Consider the following 26,236-nt stretch of genomic DNA (forward strand, 5'->3'; position numbering starts at 1 on the left):
AAAAAAAAAAAAAAAAAAAAAAAAAAAAAAGTGTGAGTCAGATGCTCAATGGCATCAAGGAGATAATTTAAACAGAAAAAAAAATTCAGGAATGAATTTATTGAATAAATCATCATAATTAATGTATTTTTTCAGGATCAAGAGGTGTAAAATAATTTAGGAACAAATAGTTCTGATGAGATGCTAAAAACTCACCTAATGTGTATATGACTTCATCTTTTTTCTTCAGTCTTGATCATTTTTTGGAGCTAACTTCTCCATTGACTTTGAGACCCCTAACCCTATATATTTTTAATAATACTATTGGGGTAGCTAAAATATATTAGTGCAGTGAAGTATATCTCTAGTCTCTTAAATACATCTCTAAATAGCAAATATATTCCTGAAGGTCTCTTTGTATTTGTAATTATTGAAGATCAAATATTTTATTTCCATAGAATAGTGACCTTCTAAAGATGATACAAGGTGTCTCTCTTTAGTGTTAAAGAATTTATGCTTTAAAACTTTGGAGACTGGGTGTGGTGGCTCTTGCTTATAATCGCAGTATTGTGGGAAGCTGAGGTGAAAGGATCACTTGAGGCCAGGAGTTTGAGACCAGCTTGAGCAACAAAGCAAGACCGGCTTGAGCAACAAAGTGAGGCCCTACAAAAGAATTTTTTAAAAAGAAGTAAAATAAATAAATAAATAAAATTTTAGAAACTTTGTACCAGGTATAGTAGCTCATGTCTGTAATCCCAGCACTTTGGGAGGCCAAGGCAGGAAGATTACATGAGGCCAGGAGTTTGAGACCAGCCTGGGCAACATAGGAAGTCCCTATCTCTATAATTTTTTTTTTTTTTTTAAAGAAAATTAGCTGGGTGTGGTGGAGTGCCTTTAATCCCAGCTACTCAGGAGACTGAGGTGGGAGGATCACTTGACCCCAGGAGTTTGAGGTTTACAGAGCACTATGATTGTGCCACTGCCACTCCAGCCAGGGCAACAGAGCCACACCCTGTCTCTTAGGAAAAAAGAAAAAAAAAAAAAACCGGGAGCGGTGGCTCAGGCCTGTAATCCCAGAACTTTGGGAGGCCAAGGCGGCTGGGTCACCTGAGGTCAGGAGTTCAAGACCAGCCTGGCCAACATGGTGAAACCCCATCTCTACTAAAAAATACAAAAATAGCCAGGCATGGTGGCACACGCCTGTAGTCCCAGCTACTCGGGAAGCTGAGGCAGGAAAATCGCTTGAACCCAGGTGGCAGAGGTTGCAGTGAGCCAAGATCGCGCCATTGCACACTAGCCTGGGTGACAGAGCGAGACTCCATCTCAAAAAAGCAAACAACAACAAAAAAACCAAACCAGAAATGTTGCATATTACCTTTTGTAAAAGCCTGAAATATCTGTATGATAATCCCTGCACTAAACATTTGCTGTCTATAATGAGGTAAGATGTGCTTGGGCTTTTTCCCTGATGTGAAATATGCTTAATTGTCTTGTAAAACTGTCTCGAGTTTTCTTGCTTTTTTTTTTTTTCAAACAGAGTCTTGCTTTGTTGCCCAGGATGGAGTGCAATGGTGTGATCTCTGCTCACTGCAACCTTCGCCTCCTGGGTTTAAGCAATTCTTCTGCCTCAGCCACCCAAGTAGCTGGGATTACAGGCACGTACCACCATGCCCAGCTAATTTTGTATTTTAATAGAGATGGGGTTTCACCATGTTGGCCAGGCTGGTCTTGAACTCCTGCCCTCAAGGATCCACCCAACTTGGCCTCCCAAAGTGTTGGGATTACAAACATGAACGACTGAGCCCGGCCTTCAGTTTTCTTTTATTCCAGCTGCATACCTCCCAGTTAGTCTGACATCTCTCTCACCTCGTTAAACTGGCTCCAACTGGTAAATGCGACCCCCTACCAAAATCCAGATCTGAAAACATTTAACCTTAGGCTGTGGTTCAAGGTACAAAGAAAGCTAATATCTAATACAGCCTTCGTATAGTGTGTTCCTTGAGTAAACGTTTGAGAAATTGAATGACATAGAGCTCCGTGAAAGCTTAGGGGGAAAAGTGTATTTGAGTGAATGTTATTAATGTGTTTTTCTACATGATTTTCTTACAGTTCATAGTGAACCTTCCAATTTTACAGTAATTTTCTTGGCCTTGATTTTCTGATGTCTTAATTTAGCTGTCAATACTATGAGTAACAGAATTCAGTTTCATTGATGATCCTTGAAAGAGAAATTCCAAAAATAAAGGGCTATAAGCACTTCCTACAAAATGATTCCTGCAGCTATTTCATCTAATATGGATCTGATAGGTTTCCTTTATGTCCAGTTCTTACTTTCTCAACATTTTCTCTGGTTTTCAGGCAGATGCAAATAGCCTTTTCAGTGCTACGGATTCTCTGACTTAGATTTTCGATTTCCCTTGTGTTTGTGCCAATTAAAACAAGACTCAGTCTGTGCCTGTGACATATTTTTGGAAATTCATTGTGTAAGAAATATTGATGTTCTCTTGTAGTATTTTCCCTGAGTCTTTACCCACTTCATCACAATTCTTGCCTTTCTTTCTTTTCTTTGAAGTCTGTGTGTTTCGTATGTTTTGAAAACTTTGTTCACATATTTTAGTTATCATAATGGATAATTGCATCGAGGAGAAAGCTCTAAATCATGGGCTTGGAATGACTGGTTCTAGAAGCATTTCCGAAAGCACATGCCCCTCCTCAATAGACATTTCTTTGCCATTTATTTTGCACAGCAGTTCATATTTGTGGCCTGATGCTATCTCTTTTCTCAGACATTTCAATAAATATTTCAACCTGAGTAATCATTTATAGAAACATAATGTAGTGAACGTTCAATAATAAACTATTGCCATGACATTGAATTGTTTTATAATCTTTGGTGGAAGCCGTGTGAATATTTACGTTGTCAGGATCATGCACCTGACCTTTATGTTCTGTCTTCCTTTCTCTTTTCTTTTCTTTTCTTTTTTTCTTTCTTTCATTTTTTTTTTTTTTCTGAGACAAAGTCTCACTCTATTGCCCAAGCTGGAGTGCATTGGCACGGTCTCAGCTCACTACAACCTCCGCCTCCCAGGTTCAAGTGATTCTTCTGCCTCAGCCTCCCAAGTAGCTGGGACTACAGGCATGCACCACCACGCCTGGCTAATTTTTGTGTTTTTAGTAGGGATGGGGTTTCACCATATTGGCCAGGCTGCTCTCGAACTCCTGACTCTGTGATTCGCCCACCTTGGCCTCCCAAAGTGCTGGTATTACAGGCATGAGCCACCACACCCGGCCTGCTTTCCTTTTTCATAACGTGATTTTCATGTACACATGTCTCTGCATTTTCAGCATGAGATAAAACTTGCCATCTTTTGGTCATTTCTTTGATATATCATCTCCAAAGTGACTTATTAAGCCAAAAATATAAACTATTTTATCATTTCCTGGAATGCTTTTGCTACAAGTAACAGAAAATTATATCTCAATTAGCTTGAACAACAAGAAAACAGTATAATTGCCCATAACAAGAATTCCTGTGGTAGGGCTGCTATGGAGATGTTTAATTTTACAACACAGTGACATCCTCAAGGGATGTCCATTTTTTTTGCTTCCATGTTTTTGTTCTGCCATCTTTGGGGGAACATCGCTGTCATGAACAGATGTCTTCATGGTCACAAAATGGCTGCCACAGCATAAGCATCACCATACCTCACAGATATGACAACGTTCAGTGGAAGATAAGGAAGTTTCTTCACCTGTGTCTCTTTTAGTGATCAAGGAAATATTAGAGATTCCTTATCAGTCTCTGTTTCATTGTTCATTCAACATTTCTTTGGCCAGTCCCTTTCCTAAACCAGTCCCTGGCAAGGGGCATAGGATTTCTACCATGAATTTAGTACGGGTACTATTCTGCAGAGCAAGGGTGCTTTCTGCTACATGTCCTTTGACATGTGGCCTAGGTTATTATTATCTCAAGAGGCAAAACCACTTTACAGTACCAACCTGCAGTCTAATCAGTGTGTTTGTTCCCTGACAAAGCTAAGTTTCTACATGTTTTTGCTTATTATTATAAATTTGAAGGGTCCTTGTATAATGAAAATATTTTGTAATTTATGTTCTTCAGTGATAACAAAGTCATATGCAGTCTTTTAAGAATGAGTTAGTTCGTTTTCATTTCCTCTAGTGTTTTACCTCTACTGAATTTGAAAACTCCAATCTAACCAATTTTATATAGTCATTGTGCCAGGATATTTGCCACCACTCGTTATTCTGTAACATTTTTGATTCAGAGACCGTATCTACTAAATAAGCCCAAATGCCAAAAGTCTTCCTTATAAGATGTTAATATTTAATAGTAGGGGGAATAAAAGAAAGAAAAGGAAGGAAGGGAGGGAAGAAGGAAGGCAAGAAGGAGGAAAGGGAGGGAGGAAGGAGGAAGAAAGGAAGAAGGAAGGAACAAAGGAAGGAAGGAAGGAAGGAAGAGAGGGAGGGAGGAGGAAGGGAGAAAGGAAGGAAGAAAGGAAAAGAAAAAACAAGCAAAGAGGTAAAGGGATAGTAATATGGTTTGGTTGTATCCCCACCCAAATCATATCTTTGAATTGTAGCTCCCATAATTCCCACGTGTTGTGGGAGGGACCTGGTGGGAGATAATTGAATCATGGGGGTGGTTTCCCCCACTGTTCTTGTGGTAGTGAATAAGTCTCACAAGATCTGGTGGTTTTATAAGGGGAAACCCCTTTTGCTTGGCTCTCAATCTCTCTTGTCAGCCGCCATGTAAGATGTGCCTTTTGCCTTCTGCCATGATTGTGAGGCCTCCCCAGCCAAGTGGAATTTTGAGTCCATTAAACCTCTTTTCCTTTATAAATTACCCAGTCTCAGATATGTCTTTATCAGCAGTGTGAAAACAGACTAATACAGATGTGTCAAGAGGTCAAAAATTCTAGATATTTTGGGATTGAAAGACATATTGAATCTGGAGCAAAAAGGACACCCCTTTAACAAACTGCCAAGTGCCCCTCACCCAAGGGCCCCTCCCTTCCCACCTTTATCTGAACATCAATTTGTGCCATCCTGTTGTCTTGCCCAACAATGATTGGAAAGGCAAGCAGCTGGGACTGTCTACTAGTAGCTTGTCACAAATGTGCTCCAACTCTACAGGATGGTGTGGTAATTTCCTTCCTTTTTCTTTCGAGTTGTGCTTTCTGCTACTCAAAAGTTCTGCTCTCCTTTGATCAAGATGGTAAGTCCTGTTTCATGCTGTTGCACCTTTGGAATTGTGCCTCCAAATTCCATTTGCCTGGAACAGTCACATTTTTCAGAGTGATGGGCGTCAACCAAAAAAAACAGCAACAGCAAAAAACATTTTTCTCTAATATTTGTTACGCCAAATAGGTTATCTTCAATACGTTATTGTGGTAAGAGATTCTTAGGAGTGTTTATTGCTGTCAGGGGTAACATGGTGAAGGATAGAGAGAGCTCTGCCATGCTACAGTCTCAGCTGGCTGTGTGGATTCCACCCAGGAAAACCCTGCCAGCTTCTCCTAGTGTGGGTCCAACACAGTCTGTCCATTCTTGTACTGTCTAAGTTGCCATAGATGGCTGCCCCCCCCACCATTCGCCACATGGGCATATAGTCACAGCTCTGTATGTCTCTAAAGATCCCCCTCCTAATCTAAATGCTGAACTTTCACTTCAGTTAAGGATTGTTTCTCTAAACACACACCCAAAGGAGAAATCATAGTTACTTCCTAAATTCTTATACTCAGAATGGAAATAATTTCAGGAATAACAAACTCCTTATGTTTACCATTGTTCCACTGTTTAAGTCACTGTCTTCCTCCCTCTTTCCTTCCTTCCTTCCTTCCTTCCTTCCTTCCTTCCTTCCTTCCTTCCTTCCTTCCTTCCTCCTTCCCTCCCTCCCTCCCTCTCTCTCTCTCTCTCTTTCTCTCTTTCTCTCTTTCTTGCTTTCTTTCTTTCCAGGGTCTCACTCTGTCACCCAGGCTGGAGTGCAGTGGTATGATTTTGGCTCACCGCAACCTCTGCCTCCTGGGTTCAAGTGATTCTCGTGCCTCAGCCTCCTGAGTAAGTGGGATTACAGAGCCCAGCTGATTTTTCTATTGTTGGTAGAGACAGGGTTCCAGCCATGTTGGCAAGGCTGGTCTCGAACTCCTGATCTCCAGTGATCTGCCTGTCTTGGCCTCCCAAAGCACTGGGACTACAGGTGTGAGCCACCATGCTTGCCTGAACGCATTGTTTTCTTAGGGGTTGGCTAGATGTCTTCATGAAGATGCCACAGGCTGCACTTCAGTGTGTCAGAACAGGTGTGGCACAGTGAGCCCACATATTTCTGTATAGTGTTGTCAAAGCTCTTTCCATTACTGACCCTATGTAAGGGTACCCCAAGTTGATCCTAATCTAAAAAGCAGGGTCCCAGGGTGGAGTTCAGAGGCAGGTGTTCAGATTCTTAGTCCTTGCTACAAGAGCTACCTTTAAAATGGCTCAAAAATTCAACTCTCTGTCAAAGTAAAAGTGAAGCCATCTGGCTAGGTGGAACAAAGGCAGCTTCGCTTTACTGCAATAGGCATCAGACTAAAGCCACAGATCATTTGGGTATGGGAATGTAAAGCTGCGTCAGTGGCATTGCCAGAAAATGGCACATTTGCCAGAATATGTTGCCTTTTGTTCCTTGTGAGATGAGCATGAGCCCAGAATCCTGTAAATCTGTGGTAATATTTTTACTCTTGGAGAAAAAAATTAGAAGACAATGTTGAGAGGCTTTTTCTGCATTTTCCAAATTTCCTTTTGGTGCTGTTTTTTTTTGTTTGTTTGTTTTCAACTAGTGTAAGAGGGCTATCTTGGGCTAGTAGGGAATTCCTCTAAGTTAGGGCCCAGGGATACGGGCTCCCTAGGGCAATTACCCCTTACCTCTGTTTCTGACTGTTGGGGGATCTTGAAGCAGCTCGCCTGGGGTGGGACTGGTGCAGAGAGCAACATTTCTGCATCCCTGGTTGGGAAGGGAGCCAGGTTTTTTTTAAGTGCTACCTGTGACAACACTTTCTCTATGTCTCACAGTTTTTCTTCTTCCTTTAAGAGCTTTTATCAAAGCCTTAACCATCATCACTTTTTTTTTTTTTTTTTTTTTTTTTTTGAGACAGGGTCTCCCTCTGCCACTCAGACTGGAATGTGGTGGCATGATCATGGCTCACTGCAGCCTCAACTTTCAGGGCCCAAGGCATCCTCTTACCTCAGCCTCCCGAGTAGCTGGGACTACAGGCAAGCACCACCACACCCAGCTAATTAAAAAAAAAATTTTTTTTTAATTTTTTTAGGGACAAGGCCTCCCTGTGTTGCCTAGGCTGGTCTAAGAACTCCCGGACTCAAGCAATCCTCCTATCTTGGCCTCCCAAGGTATAAGGATTACAGATGTGAGCCAGCACACTTGGCCACCACATGTCTTTAAGAGTATGAATAACAAGGTGTCACTTTTGAAGATTCTCAGAGGGAGTAAATCCTCCCCCTAATACTGAGCTGCGGTCCATCTTAAGCCTTGCTGACGTACATCTCAAAGAAGAAGATATCGAGGGTAGCTTGTGCAACGTAGCTCTGGTGGCTGCTAAGGAAAGAGCAAACAGCTCTATGGCTGCAGACACCAGGCTTTAAATGACACAAGGATGGTGAATGACCTAGGAACATAAACAAAGGGATGTCTCAGCTGGGACATAATCGCATCCTGGAATGCTTGAAGGCTGTTTTGTAGAGGAAGAATAGACATGTGTTTGACTCCAGAAGGCCACGCTAGGACCAGTAGTTACATAAAGTTAAATTCTAGCTCAGTATCAAGAAGAACATTCTGACCTGAAAGTTGCTAAAAATGCAATGGGCTGTATATTGGTTTCCTAGGACTGCCATAGCAAAGTACCACATATTGGGTGGCTTGAAACAACCCTGTTTTTTTCTGGGTTGAGATTAATTTCTTTTCTCACAGTTCTGGAGCCTAAAAGTCCAAAATCGAGGGGTTGGCAGGGCTATACCCTCTCTGAAGGTCTAGGGGTGCTTCCTGGCCTCTCTCAGCTTCTACTCCCCGAAGCATTGCTTGGCTTGTGGTAGCATAACTGTCACCTCTGCCTCTGTCTTCATGTAGCCATCTTCTTGGCTGTCTGTCTCTCTTCTTAGTAAGGACTCCCAGTTATATTGGATTAGGGCCCACCTTGATGACCTCATCTTAACTTGGCTACATCTGCAAAGATCCTGTTTCCACATAAGGTCATATTTTGAGGTACTAGGGGTTAAGATTTCAAAATATCTTTTTAATTTTATTTACTTTGTTTATTTATTTTGAAACAGGGTCTACTTCTGTTGCCCAGGCTGGAGTGCAGTGGTGTGATCACAACTCACTGCAGCCTTCCTAGGCTCAAGTGATCCTCCTATCTCAGCCTCCTGAGTAGTTGGGACTGCAGGCATGCACCACCACAACCAGCTAATTTTTGTATTCAAAGTGTCTTTTTGAGGAACACAATTCAATCCATAACAGGCTGCCTCTATGAAAGTGAGTTCCTTATCCCTGGAAGGATGCAAATGTAATCAGAGTTTTTCAAAATACTTGAAGAGGTGTAAGCACTAAAGAGAGAATGCAACTAGATGACTTTAGCATCTCTTCTGACTGTAGCATTTCCTAATGCTGTGAGTCCTGTAGTAAATCACTCTGCTAAATCCTGGGACCACACTTGGGAAGACCACACAGTCTTGGTGAAATGTCGCATGCACGGAAGCATAGTGTAGCTTCCAAAAACCATTCAAAGGAGTTTCAATCTTTTATTTTAAATTCATATATATATATATAAATAATAATATATATATATATATATAATATATATATATAGAGAGAGAGAGAGAGAGAAGAGAGAGAAGAGAGAGAGATTTATTTGCGCCAAGCCTGGGACTGCAACCCAGGAGCATAGATTCAAGTGCCTAAATATACACTCCCTCCTTTTTAATTCTTGAAGAACATCAATGAAGATCCTTTTTCTGTCCCCTGCAGTTGCTCCTCTTGTTCAGTACTCTTTTGGTCACACATGACGGAATCCTAATTCAAAGTGCCTTTAAAAAAAAAAAGAGAGAGAGAATATCTTCTTGCAAATTTGAAAAGTCCAGGAGTCGTTGTTTTGGCTTGGACTCCATTTCCCAGCTTTTCCTTCCTCTCTGTGGACTTTCTGTTCTGAAAAGTGTTTCCCATAAGAGGTGGCCACCAGGACTCCCAGGCATTATTTAGCAATTGAGCAATTTAGCAAACTCATTGAGAAAAGTTTCCTTTCCCCAGCATTCTAAGGGAAGTCCCAGGACTGACTCTCATTGGGCCAACTCTGTCACCTGCATTTATCACATGCCCATCCCTAAACTTGTCAGTGGGACTCTGACCACCTCCTGAGGAAGGAAACTTAGGAATGGAGGCACCTCTGTGTGAGTTGCATAAACTAGGAATAGAAGAGGGTAGCAGCCCAAAGGGAAATTGGAGTGCTATTAACATAATAAGCGGGAGTCAGAGTTGGAAGGGCCAAAGGCCAAACTATCACTGTCTACTCTGATTCCTCCCCTCAAACCACTGTTCTCTCTCTTCCTTCCTCTCCTCATTCTCCCTCCCCTTCCTCTCTCCCTTTCTTCTCTCCCTCTGTTTTTCTCTCTCTCCTTCCCTCTCTCTCCCTCTTCTTTTTCACTTTCTCTCTTCTCCCTTTCTTCTCCTCCTCTCTCTTTTACTCTCTCCCTCTCTCTCTCCCCTCACATCTCTCTTCTTCTCTCCCTCTCTCTCACCCTCTTCCTCCTCTCCCTCAAGTCTACGCAGCTCAACCTCTGTCTTTTTTCTCCTTTCCTTTTCCTCCTGCCTCTCCAGCTTATCTCTTCCTACTTATTTTCCCAATTCAGTATATAAATACTTAGCTACTGGGCTGGCAAATACTGAACTCTCCCTTAAAGGTAAAGAAGGGAAAGAAATGGAGCCTGCCAGAGCCAGGTTCCTTTAGCAGCTGAGGGGAGAGAGGAGAGGAGGAACTCCCATTAGTAACTTTTATTCCCATCATGTATCAAATCATCAGAGTGATCCTGTGTTTATTTGGAGTTGTAAGTGCTTTAAAATTTTGTATTTGTGTCCAGGACAGAGATAGATGAATTTGCACATGACGGCGGAGGAAGACTTGAGGATGTATCCACTCTGATGCTAAGTTATGGATACATCCCAAAAGACTAGACAAACAGTATCTGTGTTTTACTTCCAGACTTCTGGAGTGGGTCCAGCCAAACTCCCAAATGGGTTTTTAAACTCGAGAAACCTCAGGCTTTTTTGTTTCTCATCACACAAGCACTCTTGAATTGAAAGCAACACTGGGTCATAAAGCAATATGAAAACTACATAACTAATATCTTTATCCTTCTGCTTTCAGCACATTTAGCCCCACAGCAGTTTAGACTCAAACCCTCTAAACAAACCAACCCCCTCACCCCACTCACAAACAGCCTGCCAAGAGCATCGAGCGTCCTGGCCCTGGACTCCATCCTGACCACCTCCTACTCCCCCGTCCTGCATCACTGGTCTTGCTCTGGTCATCTCTGTGTTCTCCATTGTGCTGTCTCCCCTCTGCCACCCCACACCCACAGGCTTGGTGAGTTGTCCCCCAACACTCATCTTTAGACTCTCCCTTCCTCAAGCCCCCTTGCTCTCTGACTTTGCTGGGAGGCTCTGATCCCGAGCCCTGCCATGGACCTGGTTCTGGGAGTTGACCTTTGCTCCACACCCATCAGCTGCGAGTCGGGGCTCTCTTGTTCTATGCCTTGACCTGGTGGTACCCAAGTATATTCATTTGCTAGAGCTGCCATAACAAAATACCGCAGCATGTCTACAAGCTACCAGGGCTTACATTTATAACTCTGGGTGGATGATTACCCTAAGACCCTTCTGGAACTTTCCAGATAATTATTTTTAAAATATTCTCTTTTATAGACTTCTACTTGATTCAAGTGAGTTTCCTGAATGGCTGGGTGAGCTCCCATAGGTGACCTGACACTACCACAGCCCTCTCCCACCCAGGGACTGGAGAGGAAGCTCTGGCAGAACACCCAGAACTCAGGGTGGAAATGGAACATCCTGGCCACCTACCCAGGAGAGGCCTCATGTAGTAAAAAAAAGGGAGAGGAAGGAACAGTGCTGGAAATCAGATTACCCAGACAGAAAACCACCTCCAAGACTGCCTGATGGCAGGGACTGGGTCTTTCCATCTTAGTCTTTCCAGCCCAAGGACTATGCCTGCCACACAACAGAAATGCAAGGAATGCAGTTGAGGTGGTACATTAGTCTATTCTCACGCTGCAAAAAAAGACATACCCAAGACTGGGTGATTTATAAAGGAAAAAGATTTAATTGGCTCACAGTTCCACATGGCGAGGGAGGCCTCACAATCATGACAGAAGGCGAAGGAGGAGCAAAGTCACATCTTACATGGCGGCAGGCAAAGAGAGTATGTGCAGGGGAACTCTCCTTTATAAAACCATCAGATCTCATGAGACTTATTCACTATCATGCGAACAGCATGAGGAAGACCTGTCTTCATGACTCAGTTGCCTCCCACCAGGTCCCTCCCATGACATGGGCATTATGGGAGCTACAATTTGAGATTTGGGTGGGGACACAGTCAAACCATATCAGGTGGGGAGTGATGTGAGCACAGCTACATTTCTGAAAAATAATGATGGTCACGGAATGGAAGGCAGACCTGAGCTGAGGACCTTGGAGGCCTGAACTGGTGCACTTGCCATGAGGATAGAGAGGACGGATGAGGCAGGAAAGATACTGCAGGTCCCAGCTTCTCCATGAATCCAAGGGCTTTGCTCTCCACTCTGCCTTCAGCCTACTGACACAATTTATACAGCAAGAGAAGGAATGTCACAGAACACCAAATGGGTAGCTGACCCTTCCAAGAGCTCAAAGACTCTAAATATGTCCCTGTCACCACCTGCTGTTTTAATGATGTTCAATACATCTCCTCTGGATGGAAACTAGATCCAAGACAGTGACTTCGGGTTTTGTTTAATTTTATGTCACATTTTTAGGGAGCAAATGTTAAATATGTTTCCAGTCTAGTAAAATAAGGGTGGCAAACTTAATCATTAGTGTGTGTGGAGGATATAACAGGATCCTTTATTGGACCTGAAAAGGGGCCCTACTGAATGGTAATATCTGTGAAATAACTGGAGAGTAAACCAAGTTTTAAGTTCTTAGTTCTCTAACCTTTCAGTAGGGAAAAGTAACAGTCCCTTGAACTTGCTGCAAGTCTCATAGTTGCCTAAAAAGGCTTTAATTTCTGAGGACTGGCACAGGCCAGCCAAAACAAACCATTTCCAAAATTAGTTTGGGCCTCAAGGGTCTTGTAAAACTCATTTTAAACAAGGTACCATGATCCTTTTTTGCTCTCGTTTTGTGCAATTGGAGTCTGCTTCCTTCTTCATATACAGAAGGATGTTTAAAATGCACCTTTGAGAGTAGGGTGTTGAAACACCCAGTTTTCTGACCCACTCTCAGATGTTATGACAGAGAAAGGCTCTTTTCCTCCTTCAAGAGAGGCTCAAGCTCCTGAGTGTACTGTGGTAGCTGGAAAGCTATTGCAGCTTCATGCCCAGATATGCAGATGTTTGTGCACATGCACATGGGTGTGTGCATGGGTTGTGCACATGTATGTTGTGTGGATTGGCATGTGTACACACAAGCATGCACATAAATGACTGAGAGTGCATGTGTGTGTGCATGTGTGTACATAAGAACATATGGGCCAGGTGTGGTAGCTCACGCCTGTAATCCCAGCACTTGGGAGGCCTGAGGCGAGTGGACTGCTAAATCCAGGAGTTCAAGACCAGCCCCTGGCAACATGGTGAAACCCGTCTCTACTAGAAATACAAAATGGTAACTGGGTGTGGGGCATGTACTATAGTCCAGCTACCCAGCCAGCTGATGAAAATGATCGCTCGAGCCCAAAGGAGGTTGTAGGCTGCAAGTGAGTCATGACATGCCACTGCATGCCAGCCTGGGTGACAGAGCAAGACCTCTCTTGAAAAAATAAATAAATATAATAATTAGTAATAATAAATAAAAGAATATTGAATTCCATCACTTGTTAGTCAGTCCATTTTACGTTTTGCAAGCTGTTTTCTCATCTGCAGATGGTGATTAATATTGTGTATCGCTACCTCATCGGTGTTGAGTGATTAATACACATAAAGGCCTGTAGTACGTTCCTCTGGACGGTCTCGCTGTCATGTACTGCTGCTATGCAGCCCTGCAGGCAAACAGAGCAAGGGGTTGAGAAGACATTGGGGGTACACTGCAAGACCTCCGAGGGTTTTATATAATATATATATATATATATAATTATATATATAATATACACACACAAATATATGAGATCCTTTAACATCCACTCAGAGAGGACTTCCCTACTCAAGGAGATATAGTTGGGGTTTCAGGAGGTTTCCAATGACCTATGGGTGAGTTTGAGAAAAATAAGTTATCCAAAAGATGGACCTTCCTGTTTCCCAGTGAGCTCTCCTCAGAGAGTGGAGCAGAGGGAGAGGGATTTACCCTCTGGCACTTTGGAGGCCCCAGAGCCTGGTCCTCACAGCTATCCCAAGGAAGAGAAAGCTCAGGACCAAGGAAGAGCCACTACCTGGAGTGGGGAGGGTGGGACGGGGTTGCATCCTGCCCTCCTCCTTCATACCCGGGGCAGAGCTTCCCATCCAGAGGAAGCAGGTCCCATCAGCTTATCCTGGGGTGGGGCTTCCTAAAGCCAAGTGTTTAAAGGCAAATCATTGTTCTGAAGTTCCGCTAAGTTTTAATGCCCACCCTGCTGAGAAATCCTCCAAGAATAAAGTGAGATTTAAAAAATCCACAGGGTTACTTGGAGCCAAGGCAATTAAGAGGAAGAGAAATAACTGGCCAAATCTCAATGTGATGGCTCTCTGTGCAGACACTCCAGTGAGGAAGAGAGCTAACCCCATTCTTTCTGTCATGATCAAGCAAGATGATTTCCCAGTGGGTCAATCTTTTGCCTATAAAATGGGGTTGATATGATTTTGTCCAAGAAGAAGTCTAATTTAGGAAAAGCAGAGGCATTCTTGTCTCCTTCAGTCCCAGCTTAGTGGCTACTGACTGTGAGATCTTGACAACTTATTTTCCAACTCAGAGCCTCATGTCTCTCATTGAAACCTAAAAGGCCAGGCTCCAGACTTCCTCAAAGTTCCTTGGCTGTGTCTATGATAGTAGGCTGATGAGGGTAGAGGTAAGGGTGTGATGAGGAAGAGGATAACCAGGATGGATTGGAAGGCTGAGAAGGGTCCACCAAAGTTCCAGCAAACAAAAACGAACACTCAATAGCCATGGAGGGCTCCTCACTGTGTCCTCTCCATAAGCCAGGCTACATAGGTCATCATCTGGGATCTTTTTTTTTTTTTCTGAATTGTTTGTTTGTGGCTCAGCTCTTCCTAATACAGTCCTTTCTGACCGGAGAAGGAGAGTGGAGGGTGGGTGGCATGTGCCTGTAGTCTCAGCTACTCAGGAGACTAAGGTGGGAGGATTGCTCGAGCCCAGGCATTCAAGACTGCAGTGAGCTGTGATTGCACCACTGCCCTCCATCCTGCGTGACAGTGAGACCCTGTCTCAAAAAAAAAAAAAAGAAAAGAAAAGATAGTCCATTCTAGCTGCCCAATATGCATGACCTTGTGAGGTAGTAAGAACCATGACCAGGAAAAGGCCATGTCATCCATCAGGTGACTTTGTAGAGGAGGCTTCTGCCCTGATGGGAGAGTAGCTTAGGCAGCCTCGAGGCCCCTTCCACTTCAATTTGGGAAATATTTAATGAGCTCCCACTGTGTGCCAGCCCAGGCTGTGCTGACTGAGGCCTGGGGTGGGACAGCAGGGAGAACAGTCCTATCTTCAAAGTGCTCAGGGTCTGACTGGGCGTGGTGGCTCACGCCTATAATCTTACTTTGGGAGGCTGAGGTGGGTCCATCACCTGAGATCAGGAGTTGGAGACCAGCCTGGCCAACATGGCAAAATCCCATCTCTACTAAAAATACAAAAATCGGCTGGGCTTGGTGGCATGCGCCTGTAATCCCAACTACATGAGAGGCTGGGGTAGGAGGATCACTTGAACCTGGGAGGTGGAGATTACAGTGAGCCAAGATCGCACCAAGATCACACCACTACACCACTCGAGCCTGCGTGACAAAGCAAGATTCTGTCTCGAAAACAAAAAAACAAAAACAAAGCAAAACAAAACAAGAAAAACGTGCTCGGGGTCTCACCACCCAGACATGGTCTAGTCTAGTGACCACATCCCCACGTGGTTCCTGCCTCTCCAGTTTAGGGGGATGGACTGAAGCCTGGGACTATCTGTTCCCAGTGCCCTCCGCCTTCTCTCTTGTAGCGGTCTTCTTTTCTCCTTTGGCACTCTCTGAAGTTCCTGTCGCCCAAACCTGCCTGCCCAGATCTAACACTTCTCATTTAACAGACACTTGGATGAGACTAACTGTGTATAGGCTCAGTCCTGCCCACAGGTGCTTTGCCTGGAGAAGGGCCCGCTGAAGCAGCATTGATCAGGAAACACCGTGAGACACATGTCACGGCTCTCCCTGCCCAGGCCCTAATTTGTGTTCCGCTAAATGGGGCCATGATGAGAATTGTGAGTTCCCAGCAGAGGGTGGAGATGGACATGCCACACTGGAGCTGAGCTAAGACAGCACCATGGATGAGCTGGCAGCAGAAGGCTGAGTCCCAGGATCCCCTGTGTACTTAGCTTACACAAATTTGAGTGTAGATTCTTTCTTTTCTTTTCTTTTTTCTCTCTTTCTCTCTCTTTCTTTCCTCTCTTTTTCTCTCTCCTTCCTTCCTTCCTATTTTCTCTCCTTCTCTCCCTTCCTTTCTTTCTTTCTTTCTTTCTTTCTTTCTTTCTTTCTTTCTTTCTTTCTTTCTTTTCTTTCTTTCTTTCTTTTCTTTCTTCTTCTCTCTTCTTCTGTTTCTTTCTTTACAAGATCTTACTCTGTCTGCAATGTTGCAACACAGCTCCTGCAGCTTCTCCTCTTGCGGCTCAAGTTGATGATCCACCTGCCTCAGCCTCCCAAGTGGCTGGAATACAGGCTTAGACTGTGCCACCATGCTCAGCTAATTTTTTCTTTTTTTTTCTTTTTTTAGAGACAGGCTCACCATTTGTGCCAGGGCCTGGTCTCGATTTCTGGGCCAAGTCAGCCTCAACTGCTGGGTTTACAGCAGAGCCACCATGCCTGGCCCTGAGTGTATGTTTCTAACTAAATTAGAGACAAGTTTTTTTGAGAGAAAAAATAGAAAATTTATAAAAATATAACGTGTATTCTGCCTGCCATTTCAATCTCATGGCATGCTCCTCTTGACCAGACCAACTCTCTAGGTGCTTAACTGAGCCACCTCCTATCCCTGCTTTCGTTGCTGCGGCAAGATTCCTGTTTCGTTCCTTGTTCATCCTCCAGGTGGCTATGTTACTCAGGGCGAAGCTGAGGACCTTCCTCAATCCGGGGGATTATCTCGGTTCATAACTCCAAGCCCAGTTTGATGATTCTCTCCCTTTCCCTATTGGTTTGAATGGTTTATGCTGTATTTTTACAGTGAGCTTTTGGGTCGCTTTGTGAGGGGTGTTTTGGAAGGCTCTTTATCTTTTTTTTTTTTTTTTGAGCGAATCTCGCTGGAGTGCGTGGTCTATCTTGCTCACTGCAGCCTCCCTTCCCAGGTCACGACCATTCTCCTGCCTCAGCCTCCTGAGCTAGCTGCGGACACAGGCGCCTGCCACCAAGCCCAAGCTAATTTTTTTTTTTTTTTTTTTTTTTTTTTTTTTTTTTTTTTTTTTGAGACGGGTCTCGTCTATCGCCCGGCTGGAGTGCAGTGGCGCGATCTCAGCTCACGCAAGCTCCGCCTCCCGGGTTACGCCATTCTCCTGCCTCGCCTCCCCAGTAGCTGGGGACTCAGGCCGCCCCGCCACCCTCGCCCGGCTAATTTTTTGTATTTTTTTGAGAGACAGGGTTTCACCGCTTAGCCAGGATGATCCAATTCCTGACCTCATGACATCCGCCCGTCTCGGCCGTCCCAAAGTGCTGGGATTACAGACGTGAGCCACCGCGCCCCGGCAGCTTCTTTATTCTTAAAAAGGGAGGAGAGGAGAATCCTCCCTTTTCCTGTCTCTGAACATTTTCATGACACATGGAACTGCTGTGTCCATCTTGGGACATCAGAGGAAAGCCAAGAGAATTGCAGAGAGGTCAAACTGAAGCCATCAGGCCACTGAGCCACTGAATTAGCCACCTCTGGTGCCATGCTACCTTGGGACTTATTACATGAGCCAATGAATCCTCTGTTGTTTAATGCTCCATTAAATAATCTTTCTACTACCTGTAGGTGAAAGCATTCTAAATGATACAGCATGTATCTGTTGTTCCAGTACCAACTGTTCCCACAGTTGGTCTCAGCCTCTTGTATCTCTCAAAATCTGAGCATCAACAAATCCCAAGAAATTCTAGAATTTCAAGATATATATTTTTGTACAACATGATTCTTAGTACAAGCCAACAACATCATCTGGTATTTAACATAACAAACGGAGGTCTGTTCCTAGGCTGGAACTTTGGGGTTTTAGTGAGGTATGACACTATATTGTACTTATTGGGAGATTTAAGGAGTTTTCAAGGGGAGTTTTGACTATGGGAACTTCTGCCTTTTCTCTTTAGAAGCTAATCCTTTACTACGATGCTACTGTAGGGAACTGAAAGGAACTTTCCCTTTCACCCTGTGAAGTTTCACTGAAAGACCAACTCACAAAAGGCAGATTAATTGGTGGAAAGACATATAAATTTATTTAACATGTGCATGGGAGCCTTCAGAAGGAATCCCCAAAGATATAGGGGAAATTGTCCTTTTTATACATAGGTTCAACAAAGTTTGGACAGCCATGTGGATCTAAAAAGGGTATGATCTAATGTTAATAGAGTGAGGAAACCCAGCAAGGCCTGTCTGTCTAGATTCTTCTTAAGCATGCATCCTCTAAGCATGCATTCCTTCCTTCTGAGTGTGAGGCAGGACCCCTCTGGAATGGGGTCTTATGACCTACAGTCAAATTAGGTAGGTCAGATAATTTCTTCATAGCCAGTTGTTACACAGAAAAGTGGTGGGAAATTTCAAGTTATACCTGTAGGTTTCATAGCTGGCTCTGGGGAGAAAGGGTTCTGGTTTCTATGACTCGGCCTTGGGGAACAGGGATTCTAGTTTCTATGGCTAGCCCTGGGGGAGAATGAGACTGAGAGACAGGAGGACAGAAGAATGTCAGAGAAAAACTGTTGTTTCTGAGGTTTTCATTTTAGGATTTGTTTTCTGAGTCGCAACACAACTAAACCATGCAACTGGGCACAGGGGAAACAGAGAGAGGCCCAAAAGAAGTAGAAAGTATGAGCCTTTCAAGACCAGCCTGGGCAACATGGTGAAACCTCATCTCTACAAAATTAATAATAATACTAATAATTACATTTATTTAATAAAAAAAGAAAAAGAAAGTATGGGCCATTATAACCTGGTTGAGGAGACAAAACTTCAATGGCAGGATTGATTTTGAGGCTAGAACACAGCAAATTTATGCAAAGGAGTCTCTATCATGAGACTTGGAGGTTGATGGGGAAGGCGAGTCTGGAAGGACTCCTTCTCATGAGGCTGGGCTAGGCTATGCTGGTGTGATAAACAAACCCCAATCCTGTGGCTTCAAACAATAGCAGTTCAGTTCTCGTTCATACTACATGGCCAAGGTGGGTTGCTTGTGTCTCTGGGCTGCATTGCCCCTACCCTGGGTCTCAGGCTGACAGAAATGCCACTATCTGGGATTGCTAGTTGCTGTGGTAGAGGGGCAGGATCATGTGACCAGTTCTGGCCAATGGGTGTGGACAGCAGAGACATCTATTACTTCTGGGCTGGAGCATTTAACTGCTGATGTAGGACACCTTACTGCCCACACCCATTGGCCAGAACTGGTCACATGACTTCACCAACTCTAAGGAGGCCAGGAAGTGAAATCCTGTTACATGTCTGCAAGGAGAAAGAACTGGGAATATTTGCGTGAGCAGTATTAATGGCCACCAGTCACCCTCTTTGTCCAATGATCCATCTAAAATCTGTGTGGACAATGAGCAAGAACAAATTTCCACTCTCTTGCACATTCGGGTCCATTCATGTGTCTTTCTTGCTTACTATGTTTTCACCTGGTGGCACCTGGTGATTCCGGGGAGTGTGGGTACAGTCGGTGTCCTTCCATGCAGTGCTACTCTCTCCCTCTGAGGCTCTGACCCTTTACTTTTACTTTTATTTAATTTTTAGTGCTAACTAAGGTCAGAGCTAAGGAAGTCACCCAGTGATTTTTGCTGGAATGCCGTCCATTGCTGCTTCACCAGGTCTCTTTAGCCGCCTGACACCTTCATTGCTTACTGTCACATGGTCTCCCTTTGTTCAAAGATGCAAAGTTATTTCGTCTACCCATTACTCAAACCCTCGTGGCTTCCTGCTACCAGCCCAAATCCCTCTCCCTGCAGTTCCTCATGTGTGTCCCTGGCCGCTCCAGCCGGGGCCTGAACTCAGCTCCTTTATTTTGGTGGCACACCCCTGTCTACCCTCACATGTACTCTTCCCAACAGAAGTTAGTACAGAGAGGGTAGCCATGTAAGTCAACAGCGCACGTCCTGTGAATGGAGACACAGATGTTGGTGCTAGGCAATTGGAAGCCTGGGCTAATGGACTTATTCCTCTGACTATGCAGCTCGGTGAGAAGGTGTATAAAAAGCAATACAAAAAATTTATGGTGGTTGATTTCATTTATTCCTGAGAGGTCTTTATAAAACTGTCCCTGATGGACTATTTAAAAACATAACATCAGCCACAAGTAGACAGGTCTCAATTTCTCCTATCGCAGGGAAATGCAAACTTATTCTCTTCTGGGTGAAAGATGCTATTTTTTCCCTCAAGGTTTGGTCTTGTATTTTAAAAATGGAATAAAAGTTGTAGTATGTTGCTAGGGATTATAGGAATAGTATAAATAAAATTTCTCTTCTCAAAGACATTATAAATAATTTCAGCAAAGGGAGAAGAGGAATGTAAGAGGAAAATGGTTGTTTGAAAGTACAGTATGTAGAAGTATAAAATATATATTTCCTTCTATATATAGATGGAATATACAATTAATATACATATTATACATACAATATGTATTATAATACATATTATTATATAGCATATATAGTTAGTATAACTATATATGGAATACTTAATATATAACAATATATATAAAACAACAATATATGGAATACTTAAATTTATAAAATACTTAAATATATTTTAAAATACTAAAGTATATTTATAGAATATATAAATGTATATATGTATAGAATATGTATAATTTTTTAGCTATATAGAATGTATATGTGAATTTATATATGGAGAGAATATATATAGGATTTATTTTTTTATGATATGTATATATATTTTTCCCCAAGTTCTTACGTCAGGTTCTTTATATAGTTTCTTCCCCTACAACCAGAGGAAACTATGTTTATATAACTAATAATAGAAATACATCAGCCTAGAATATCTGTCTTTTACAATTGAACATCTAAGCTGTGCAAATGTTGATACTATAGTTATAAACCATGGATCTTAGTCAAGGAGAAACTCTTCTCAGGAACTCAAACATGAAAGCAGATGTTAAAAGCCATTGCTAAAATTCTAGAGCTGAGAGGATTACAAATCAGCATTCTAAGCTATCCTCCTACCCACTGGTCCAATGCATTACATGTTGGTGGAATGGAAATCACCATTTTGGAAAAGGGAAGTGGCATTTTCAGATGCATAAACATCTTCCTATAAAGAAGTGTCTGCCATTTTCTATCTCCAAGTTCTCAAGATGACAGGGTCTCCTGCCCCTTGTATCCAAATAAAATTGGCCTGTAGTCTACTGTGTGCAGTATGTGGGTTAAGTGCTTTCTCCAAGATTCTTAGTGTTGTGTCCTTCTTCGACTCCACATTCTCAGGGAGCTCCCATGGGCACACAGCTGCTCTCTTCTTTCCGTCCCCAAGTCCAAGTGTGGGACGACATTCAGCTTCCAACAGACAACTCTAGCACAAGATACTGGTGTAGAACAGATCTCCACCATAGGTACAAGAGTGAGAGAAGAATGACATCATGACACAGCATAATAAATACTTTAAAATGAATTTGTAAACATTGCTGTTCTGAAAAGTCCTTTTTAGGCTGGGCATGGTGGCTCACACCTGTAATCCCAACACTTTGGGAGACTGAGGTGGTTGGATCACTTGAGTTCCGGAGTTCGAGACTGACCTGACCAACATGGCAAAACCCCATCACTACTGAAAATACAAAAATTAGCCGGGGGTGGTGGCAGGTGCCTGTAATCCCAGCTACTTGGGAGAATGAGACATGAGAATTGCTTGTGCCTGAGAGGCAGAGGTTACACTGAGCCGAGATAGTGCCACTGCACTCCAGCCTGGGTGACAGAGCGAGCCTCTGTCTCAAAAAAAAAAAAAGAAAGAAAGAAAGAAAAGAAAAAGTCTTTTTTATTACCCCCTGGGAATTTCATACTGCCCATTTTTCCCTAACTTCTTTCAATTTCTTTCCCTCTTCTAACTGCACCTCTTCCTTCTTATCTTCCTCCTGTGATGTAGGACCCACATTTTCACACCCAAATGGTCCATAGAGTTGCTTTGTTCTCCAAAATACAGTTTTCTCCTTGGAAGGAATTTTACCCCTAGCTTTTAAAATAACATTTCTGTTCTCACAAACTTATCATCAGGATTAATCACGTTTTTAACTTAAGATGTTATTACTAAAACATTTTAAATTAAAATGTTATTACTAAAAACTGCTAAACTAAAACATTTAGCAGAATTTGTAAGACAATAATATAAATTGCAACAACATGTTGGTGTTTTATTGGCTATTATTGCAATGATTGACAAAATAGCATTTTTAAACTAAAATGCTACATCTGTTTTCTCTCACTCTTGTTATGAAATGTTTTCTAGTATGAAGTGTTTTCTTGATGGAAGACTAAAATATTGAGACAACATATGTATATATGTCTCACATCTCCTTCTTGTGGCCATATAGCCTTTAATAAAGGTAGTGTTGCTTACAAAAGGAATGATTGTATAACGTAGAGAAAAAATACTTTCCAAACTGAAATAATATGTAGAGATGACAACCAACACTTGTAAATGAAACTTTTATATGCAGAATTATATTTGCATAGTTAAATGAAGGGGTGGCCTGCCCCTCCACACCTGTGGGCGTTTCTCGTTAGGTGGAACAAGAGACTTGAGAAAAGAAATGAGACGCAGAGACAAAGTATAGAGACAGAAAAAGTGGGCCCAGGGGACCTGCGCTCAGCATGCAGAGGACCTATGCCAGTACCGGTCTCTGAGTTCCCTCAGTATTTATTGATCATTATCTTTACCATGTTAGAAAAACGAAAGTGGCAGGATAATAGGATCATCTTAGGGAGAAGGTCAGCAGTAAGACATATGAATAAAGATCTCTGTGACATAAGTTTAAGGAAAAGTGCTGTGCCTTGATACGCATATGTAAACATCTGCATAAACCTTTTTAGTGCATAAAGAGCAGCATTGCGCTAGCAAGTCCCACCTTTCGCCCTAAGGTGGTTTTCTCCCATCTTAGTAAATAGAACATACAATCGGGTTTTACACCGAGATGTTCCATTGCCCAGGGACGGGCAGGAGACAGAGCTCAACTGCCAAGAGGCCTTCTTTCCTCTTATATTAATCCTCCTCAGCACAGACCCTTCATGGGTGTCAGGCTGGGGGACGATCAGGTCTTTCCCTTCCCACGAGGCTATATTTCAGACTATCACATGGGGAGAAACCTTGGACAATACCTAGCTTTCCTAGGTAGAGGTCCCTGTGACCTCTGTGTAAGTGTCCCTGGGTACTTGAGATTAAGAGAATGGTGATGACTTTTCACAAGCTTACTGCCTTCAGGCACTTGTTTAACAAAGCACACCCTGCACAGCCCAAAATCCTTTAAACCTTGAGTCACCACAGCACATGTCTCTTGCAAGGACAAGGTTGGGGGTAGGGTCACAGATTAACAGCATCTCAAATACAGAACAAAATGGAGTCTCTTATGTCTACTTCTTTCTATATAGACACAGTAACAGTCTGATCTCTCTTTCTTTTCCCCACANCGATCAGGTCTTTCCCTTCCCACGAGGCTATATTTCAGACTATCACATGGGGAGAAACCTTGGACAATACCTAGCTTTCCTAGGTAGAGGTCCCTGTGACCTCTGTGTAAGTGTCCCTGGGTACTTGAGATTAAGAGAATGGTGATGACTTTTCACAAGCTTACTGCCTTCAGGCACTTGTTTAACAAAGCACACCCTGCACAGCCCAAAATCCTTTAAACCTTGAGTCACCACAGCACATGTCTCTTGCAAGGACAAGGTTGGGGTAGGGTCACAGATTAACAGCATCTCAAATACAGAACAAAATGGAGTCTCTTATGTCTACTTCTTTCTATATAGACACAGTAACAGTCTGATCTCTCTTTCTTTTCCCCACAGTTAAAGGTAAAAATACTTGACTCATAATGATTTTCATTTATAATTTTGGTTAGAGATTGTATCTATTAGCTATTGTTACAATAATACTGCTTGACAAACCATCCCAAAACTCATTGGCTTTCGTTGTCATGCATATGCAGTTGGCTGGGGGTTGGCTGATCTAGACCTGGCTTGGTTTCCAGCTGCAGATTGGATCCAGATCTGCTCCCCAGGACTCTCATTCCCCTGCAGGCTGACTGGGGCTTGTCCTTCTCATGCTGTAGCAGAAGTGCAAGCCTCACCTCTCAAGCCCATTTCAAACCTTTGCTTGCATTATGCCCTCTAACATCCCTTTAGCCAAAGCAAACATCAGTGAGAGAGGGAAGACCATTTCTTCCACAGCAGGAGATGAGGAGAATGAATATTTGATGAACAGTAATTCAGACTATTACATAAGTGAAATATCATCTGATTGTCCATCATGCCCAACATCTGTGTCTCTCTGCCAGCCAAATCCAACAGGTATCAAAAGTGGCTTAAACCAGGAGGGGTTATTAGTCGGTTAAAAGCAAAGCATGTCAAGGAAATAACCTACTCACGTAGGAGAAAAGATTTTTCTTCTATAAACATGCATTTAAGATAAAGTTGAAAATCTCCTTGCAGCAGTTTCTTGAGAAGAAAGTGTAGGTCAAGGCACAACATTCCTCTGACCCAATTCCTGCAACCTAGTCAGAGAGAACAGCTATTTGCACCATGAAATGACTTATAACCCACAGGTCTTGAGTAATTCATTGTGCGTATATCCTATGAAATGAGGCTCTCAAGGACCCGGAATGTAAAATTAAAAAAGTAACCAGTGCTAATACATTAACATTTAATTAATTTCATTTTAGTTTATTTAAAGCATCATGTAATTTCAAGCAATTGTTATTCATTCATCACCTGTTGTTCAGTTGATTCTTACTAGAAATGCTGGAGTATAGCAATGTTACACATCTCTGGGTTCTTGATTTAGCACAGAGGCTGGTAGAGTACATGGGACAAACTAGCTCACTATCTGTTTTTGTAAATAAAGTTTTATTGGAACACACCCATGCCCATTTGTTTCTATGTTGTCTGTAGCTGCTTTCACTCTACAAGGGCAGATTGAGAAGTTGCAACGGAAATGCTATGAACTCAAAGCCTAAAATATTTACTATGTGGCAAACAGAAGAAAAATGGCCAATCCTGATTGAACACAATGCTAGACAGTCGAAATTTTGGAATGTAGGTTATTCACACAGTTCTGGGATGAATATTTTCCTTGAGTTACCCTTAGATAACTATCCAAATACTTAGAGAAAAGTATTTTTTAGGAAAATCCATAACGTAAACAAATATTACGCAGATAATTTTAACCTCCTTAAGAAAATAATCTTTTTAATACATTAGGTTATGAGCACTTATTTCCATACAGTTATTATACTAATCATAAAATTTGCATTTGCTTGTTGAAGGAGATCCTGAAAAACTCTATTAAATATTGCTTTGTTAACCTTTAAGATTATTTTCCTTGCAATAAACCTATGTTTTTTAAAAACATATACTTGCCAGTTGGGCACAGTGTCTCACTCCTGTAATCCTAGCACTTTGGGAGGCTGAGGTGGGCACATCACCTGAGGTCAGGAGTTCGAGACCACCTGGACAACATGGTAAAACCATCTCTACTAAAAATACAAAAACTAGTTGGGTGTGGTGGCATACACCTGTAATCCAAGCTACTTGGGAGGCTGAGGCTGGAGAATCACTGGAACCTGGAAGGTGGAGGTTGCAGTGAGCCAAGATTGCACCACTGTACTCCAGCCTGGGCAACAGAGCAAGACTCTGTCTCAAAAACAAACAAACAAACAAACAAAAATATGTATATATATATATATAGCCATTTCTTCAAACTTTTCACCAATGTAGATCATTTTAACTCTGTTCCACATACATAATTGCATCTGAATTAGTACAATTTTACTATATTGTGTTTAAAAATATTTGAAAACACCACACTGGCCCCTGATCTTTTCTTTGATATTAGAAAAAACAAAATCTTGTGTCTTGCCAGGTGTCCAACTCTTGGAGACAATTTGGTAGCTTTAGAAGAAAGAAACATTAGCATTTCTAAAGACTTGGAGAGAGAGAGCATGGGCAGATTTTAAAAGTGACAACACATTCTTAGTTGTTTCCAGTAGATATGTGGAATTGAGAACACAGATAAATCTGAAGTCATATCTGTTGGGTATTGAATTAGATGTGTGTATTTCTGTGTTCTGGGATTCATTTTAAAGACCCAAATGAGACCTCAATATGAGGCCTGAACTGGAGAAAAAGAAGAGTTCATTCATGGCTGGGTGTGGTGGCTCATGCCTGTAATTCCAACACTGGGAGGCCAAGGCAGGCAGATCACCTGAAGTCAGGAGTTCAAGACCAGTCTGGGCAACATGGCGAAACCCCATCTCTACTAAAAATACAAAAATTAGCCAGGTGTGGTGGCGGGCACCTGTAATCCCATAATCCCAGCTACTTGGGAGGCTGAGGCAGGAGAATTGCTTGAACTCAGGAGGCGGAGGTT

At 42.6% G+C, this 26,236-nt stretch overlaps 1 protein-coding gene across 6 annotated transcripts in view; it reads left to right on the forward strand.

The window, feature by feature from the left end:
• PALM2AKAP2 (PALM2 and AKAP2 fusion) overlaps positions 1–26,236 on the forward strand; it is a 398,719-nt gene that overhangs the window by 211,115 nt on the left and 161,368 nt on the right. The gene's annotated exons all lie outside the window — the stretch shown is intronic.

The sequence above is a fragment of the Rhinopithecus bieti genome, unplaced genomic scaffold (genome assembly GCF_001698545.2).
Source record: "Rhinopithecus bieti isolate Rb0 unplaced genomic scaffold, ASM169854v2 scaffold_47444, whole genome shotgun sequence".
NCBI classification, from domain to species: Eukaryota; Metazoa; Chordata; class Mammalia; order Primates; family Cercopithecidae; genus Rhinopithecus; species Rhinopithecus bieti.